Genomic DNA, 7,129 nt, shown 5'->3' with positions numbered 1-7,129 from the left:
CTTTAAGAGGAGGCTTGATGCCTACCTGGCTGGGATCATTTGAGCCCATTTTTTTCTCCTGCCCTGGGAGGGGGTTGGACTTGAAGGTCCCTTTGACCTGACTTCTATGATTCTATGATGACAAGGTATGGCTGGCCTTTCTGGCTGCGGTCTGGCATCAGCAGCTCATGTTCATCTTGGAGTCAATAATGACTCCAAGATCCCTTTCTGCCTCTGTGCTTTCAAGAGAGGAACTCCCCAGCCTGTATATATGCTGTGGATTCCTTCTCCCAAGATGCAGCGACCTGCATTTGTCTACGTTCAACCCCATCCTATTCTTGTCTGTCCACTTTTGTAGTCTGTATAAATCTAGTTGCAGCCTCTCTCTCCCTTCAAGTGTGCCCACCTCGCCCCACATCTTAGTGCCATCAGCAAACTTGGACAGCTGCTTTCTACCCCCTCGTCCAAGTTGCTGATGAAGATGTTAAACAGTGCGGGCCCGAGGACCGAGCCCTGGGGGACCCCACTGCCCACATCTCACCAAGCTGATTACAACCCATCCACCACTACTCTCTGGGTGCGCCCTATCAGCCAATTTTTTACCTATCCAACTGTGTAGGCATCAATGCCACAGTTGCCTAATTTATTGATGAGAATGGGGTGAGAGACAGTGTCAAAGGCCCTCTTAAAGTCTAGAAAGACTACGTCCATGGTGACACCATCATCCAAGGTTTTAGTTACTTGGTCATAAAAGGCAATCAGGTTGGTCAGACAGGACCTGCTTTTGATGAATCCATGCTGGTTGCCCCTGAACATAATTTCCCCTGCAGGCCCCCCACAGATGTGCTCCTTGATGATTCTCTCCAAGATCTTCCCAAGCACCGAAGTAAGGCTTACGGCCTTATTGTTAGTTGGGCCCTCCTTCCTCACTTTCTTAAAAATGGGGACCACATTAGCCAGGTTCCAATCCTTCGGCACCTGTCCAGATGACCATGAATGCTCATACAGCCGGACCAAGGGCTCCGTGATGACCCCTGCTAGCTCCCTCAACACCCTTGGGTAGAGGGCATCTAGACCTGCAGATTTAAAAATGTCTAGCCCTTCCAGAAGATCCCTAACTACATCTGCACTGACCGAAGGCCTGACAGAGCTATCATAGATTTCAGACATCAGGGCTGGAAGGGACCTTGGAAGATCATCGAGTCCAGCCCCCGCCCAAAGGGCAGGAAGTCAGCTGGGGTCACAGTATCCCAACAAGATAAGCATCCAATTTGCTCTTGAAGGTGTTCTATGTAGGTGCTCGAACCACCTCCGCTGGCAGACTGTTCCAGACCTTGGGGGCTCGGACAGTAAAGAAATTCTTCCTTATGTCCAGCCTGAAACGGTCTTGTAGTAGCTTGTGACCGTTCAACCTCGTCATGCCTTGGGGCGCTCTGGTGAACAAACGCTCCCCCAGATTCTGGTGGTCACCCCTGATAAACTTGTCAGTGGCCACCAGATCACCCCTGAGCATGCGCTTTTCCAGGCTAAAGAGCCCCATGGTGCTCAGCCTGTTGTCATAAGGTCTGATTTCCTGACCTCTGATCATGCGCATGGCTCTTCTCTGCACTCTCTCAAGCTTCTCCACATCCTTTTTGAATTGTCCCTATCTCTGGTAGGAGGGATGTCCCAGTCCCTGTTCAAGAAAACAGAAGCAAAGAAACTGTTAAAAATATCAGCTTTCTCACCTGGCATAGCCACAAGATTACCACTTGACTCTTGCAGGGGCCCTACAGGCCTGGTGCCCTCTTCTTGCTCCCAATGTACTTGAAAAAGGACTTTTTGTTATCTTTAATCCTGGACACTAGCCTGAGTTCCATTTCTGCCTTGGCCTTCCTAATAGCCCTCCTACACTCCCAGGCAGAGGAGTACTCCTCCTTGGTGATAGCTCCTCCCTTCCACTGGTTGTACGCCACCCTTTTAGTCCTCAGGCATTCCTGAATGTCCTCGCTGAGCTAAGGGGATTTCTGAGCACTCTTACCCCCCTTGCTTACCCCACCACCTTCTTAAGGAGGGTGTGGAGTCAAGGACATTTCCAAATTTGGAGGCAAGTGGTAAAAGGAAGGCCAAAACCAAGAAGCCTGGAAAAACCTTCTCATTAGGCCTTTTGCTGAATAAAAGCTGTCAGAAAACTGAAAACTTGACATTTGCTCTTGCACAATATACCCCTGCAGAGCTGGGCTATGTTCTAAAATTGCTGTTTTCTTTTTTAAAGAAAAAAATGGGCCCTTAACAACACTGCAAGTATACCTTACTGTTGTCATTTGTACATAGCTATTCTTGCAGGGTCAGTACTAACATGTAAGCAACTAGACACAAACCATGTACAAAGGTCTAACTCTATAAGCTCCTGATGTACAGAATTCCTGGTTACCTAGGATCATGGGAAAAGTTGGGCTGAAAGGCACCTCACAAGCTCGTTTAGTGCAGACCCCTGCTCAAGGCGGGATCATCCTTAGCTAAACCAGCTAGCCAAGTGTCTGTCTAAACTGCTCTTGAAAACTTCCAAGGATGCAGATTCTACAGTTTCTCTAGGGAGCCAATGCTTGACCACTCTCATAGTTGTTGTTTGCACATATTAAAAATGTCCTGAACATCTTATCTTTTGCCATGTTTTCTTCCAAAGGATATAAGGGAAGTCCCCCATTAGTACAAGCTCATAGTTTTTAGATATTTATTACTTTTTGGGGGGTAAGAGAATAACTTCAGCCATTTCTTCTTCCTGATTCAGTGTTTACTGAAAACTGTCATCATAAGAGAAGTACCATTCTTTTCCTCTTTATCTTCCCTCACACAGACTGCACAGGTAGGCAGCTGTCTTCTTCAGAACAAGTACTTATTTTTTAACACTAGTGCAATAACTATCCTCTGAAATAAGCAATGCCTCTCAATGTTGATATTACCCATCATGAGAGTTATCTGACCAAGCATTTGTAATACCAACCATGCCAGTTTCTTTTACAAACTATGACTTTTAATTCCTCTTGTTTGTTCCCCATGCACCTCACATTTGTATATAGGCACTGGAGATACTTTTCAGTCTGCCTTTCTGCTTTTCCTCCTGCATCTTTTTTTTAACTCCTATTATGGCTTCCTATCCTTTCCACAGAATTAAGCTCCCTTTCTCTGGTCCTTATCCCTTGATCTTAATTTTGCATTGACTTGTGGGTTCTTATCACCATCCTCAGCTGGACCTAGTTTAAAGGCTTCCTCACCAGGTTAGCCAGGCAATACCCAGACATGCTCTCCCTAATCATTCTCATATGGATCCCCTCCCTGCACAACAGTCCTCTATTGTGGAACCTCACTCCATTGTCAAAGAAGCCAGAGCCATCTCACCACCACCACCTTCATAGGCACCTTTTGGGCATTTACATTCAAGAAGTGTGGAGGGCAATAAGACTAGAAACTGTGCACCCAAAGCCTTGGAAGACTTCTCTGAGCTGTTCAAGGCCATTCGTGGCAACATCTTTGGTACTTAGTTGGATGAACAGGAAGGTATAATGGGTCCAAAAGGCAGTTAAGTTCTGGCAAGCTCTCTCATTTGGGCACTGGTCATGTAGTACATGCCTTATGGGATTCCAGGTCTAGATGACAGATGGATGATTCTGTCTCCCTCAGGAGTACCAACTAAATTTAGCATTGGTGTAAGTAATTATTACTGGTTTTGCTGAAGTTATGTTTGCTTCAAGAGCTTCACTTTACCTCATATAGTAGTTTAGTCTATCTAGGGTGAGGTACTGGCAATACAGAATTCTAAATCAATTTGCCTTCATGTAAAAAAAAAAATAAAACAAAACAGCTCTCCACCCTCACATCCCCCTGCAAAATGCTCATTCTTCGAGAGAAATTTTATAAAAGCTGAATGGGGAAATGCATGGTTTAACTGAAACTTGCTTACTGCCAAGTGCAAACAACTCACACATTTTAGAGGGTACAGAAACATCAATTATTTTGATTTACTTAGAACTTCTATTAAGAAGAAAACACAAACAAAAGAAGGGGAAGCAGTTTTATCCTGTACATGCTACTGAAGGATTTCACATCCTGGTTGTTAAGTCCAAGATCATTCGCATCTTTGTTAGCATTTACTCTGCCAGAATGAAAACACAGAAGGTTTTGTCTACCACTTCTACAATTTTATATGAGGTACATACACATCATCAGTGACAAGAACATAGGAAGCAAAGAAGGGCATAAGAACTAATGGCTGGAAACTGAAGCCAGATGCATTCAAACTAAAAATTAGGCACAAACTAACAGTGAGGGCAATTAAGTACTGGAGAAAAATACCCAGGGTAGTGATGAATTCTTTATCTCAAGATTTTTTAATCAAGACTAGATCTCCATCTGGCAGTTAGGCTGTAGCCAAACAACATATTAGGTTTGATAGAGACATAGACATACTGCAGATACTCCCTCTGCCTGACAAAGAGTATTTATACATGAAAGCTTGCAAAGCATATTTTTTTCTAACTATTTTAGTTGGTCTAGTAAAAGATATCAGATTTACTCAAAGAACCTTGTCTGACACAGGCATTGGAATGTAACGGATGGGCTGGAGAGGCCTTAAGCCTGCAGTAAACCAAAAGACCATACCGCATCCATAGTCATCTCTACACAGAGAACTAGCAACATGAGAGCCTCATTATTGACTCATGGACACGGTGTTTTGTGACTTCTGACTCATTTTTCTATACTTATCAATCTAGTCTTTGTACTCTTTATGTGTGGACTCATTGTCTTACTAAAAACAATACTGAGATGGAACAACCTCACAAATGTTAGTACCTGTTAAGTTAAACAGCTGAGAGAATTGATTGAATGGCTCAGTAAGGAGAGGCTGAGTAGGCCCAGGGCAGCGTTTGGACTTCTGTTGATAGATGCCTTAATCTTTTATTTTAATTTTTTTCTGGATTGTTTTGGGCTGTATTTGTTTTTTTAAGAGTGTATGTACGTACTGGTATAAATGTATTAGCGTTATATGCTACCATTCCCAACCAAGAGTTCACTAAGGGGTATTACTTGTAGTCTGCAAGAGCTGTAGTCAGATCAGTGAGAATCCAGCTTCCTTTATACAAGTAAACTCCATTTTGTAACATCAACTACCAAACCATTTACTGAGTTGCAGATGCTTCTACTGAGTTTAGAGGCACCAAATCAAATCTGACAAAGGTACAGGTGCTCTATATAACTTTGGGGCTGCTGTGCTCTGACTACTGCTGATAGCATTATCCAAAGTAACTGATTTATTCAACTGTATGTATTTACTTGCTTTTGAAGTCTTAATGGTTAAACTGATTATTTTCCAAGTAAAAGGCAACACAGATTATTTTGCTACTTGCCTTGTAACCATGTCTCTCTTATTGGAAGCTGGAGTAATGCATCTCAATTACAAAAAGAAAGAGCAAGTTGGTGAGTTGAGAAAAGAAGAGAGATGTTAAAGTGTGGGGGTTTGAAATTAGGAACAAGATGGAAGAAAGTGTATTCAGGTATTAAAAAGACGTCAGAAATATTGCTGCAGAAAAATGTTTGACTAGGGGAACCATAGACAACAGCTGAAATAATTACACAACTCTGGATTATCTCATTGTGCTATTCAGTGCACAATGAGATTCTGTGCAAAGATGTCTTTCAATACCTCCTTGCATATAACAGAGGCAGAATTAAGATTGCAAGGGTATTTGCCAACTTCTTGGTTCTTGATTTTTCAACTTCGGCATCCTCTCTCACCATATGGATTCTTCTAATGACAAAAATCTAATATAAACTGAGAGAGGTTATTTGAGCTTTAAAAATTTGCAGAGTGGGCAGTACTACTTGACCATGGACAAATCTGTTATGCAAGCTTGCTATCAGTCCCACACAGACAAATAAAAAAAGTACAATGAAATGAAATAAACCATGGAATAAAAAGTGTTTCATGTGGCCTTGATGCTCACCACTTTGTCCGCTGACCTTCAGACAGAAGCTAAACGGACCTAATGTTTATGTGCTAGTCTCCTTTACAGAATGTTCTTTACTGAACTCATTCTGAGGCTGAGTTACTTTGTATGGACACATGAACAGTCAGAAGGATAACACAACATAGCTTTTCAGAACCTTAACAATATTTACCAGCAGCACATTTTTCATATAAATAACCAGATTTATATACACAGGGACAAATGAGTTATAATTATCAACAAACATTCAGAGCTAGTACAAGAGCTGACTAGTGCCAATAGCAGGGGATAGCCAGGTGGCTGGCTGCTGTGCAAGAGACTTGGAAAGAGAAATAATTTTACTCCCTTGGAACAGCAGATTCCTTTTCTTTCTCTGCTCTTATCTGCCAATGTTTCTTCCTTTTTCAGTGTGTCCAATTCCCCTCATCCAACCTTCTTAATAGTAGCACTCCTGACACAAGTGTCAAAGGACAGAGAGTCTCATTGAAAACCTCATGTACTTCGTGTAATGTTGCAGGGAGACCAAAGCAGCCTCTTGTTCTTCTTAGTCAAGACCACTTGCCTTGAACCCTTACATTAGCAGTGTAGGTATAGTTACTAGGCTGGTGCAATATGTTCTGGTATCAGCGAGGACAGATGACAGGATATGGCAAAGATATACCAGAAAAGTATTCTGTTGTTAGTTGGTGCCATAAAGGGTATAGTGAAACAGTTACTCTCAGATGTCTGAGATTTGTTACATCTTATTAGGATGCCTTCTTGTGTTTATTTTTTAATTAATTACATTTGTTAGTTGTACAAAAAAACCCAAAACCCTTACCCTACACAAAATTATGGAAGAAGCATTATAAAAATAAATTTTGTAACAGAAACACTGGGTGCAGTATAAATACCAGCAGGTTTCTAATGAGCCTCTCTCTCATTCAGTGGAAAAAAACCCAGCAAAAACTATGAATATGGAGATCTGGTGTCCTCACTTGTGCTTCTTGCCCAACTCTCATGATAAGTAAAATGCATTTAGCTGCATGGGAATGGGTTAAGAGCCACCTGGATGAGAGACAGGATGTACTGGCAGGACGAGCCATCAAAAGCTAACACACATCATAAATAGCCTTGGACAACACTGGATTTGAGTGAAGCTCATAATTCAAATACTTGTTGATTTC

Source organism: Crocodylus porosus, unplaced genomic scaffold (assembly GCF_001723895.1).
Source record: "Crocodylus porosus isolate Cpor-Errol unplaced genomic scaffold, CroPor_comp1, whole genome shotgun sequence".
NCBI classification, from domain to species: Eukaryota; Metazoa; Chordata; order Crocodylia; family Crocodylidae; genus Crocodylus; species Crocodylus porosus.
This window is presented reverse-complemented; position numbering follows the sequence as displayed.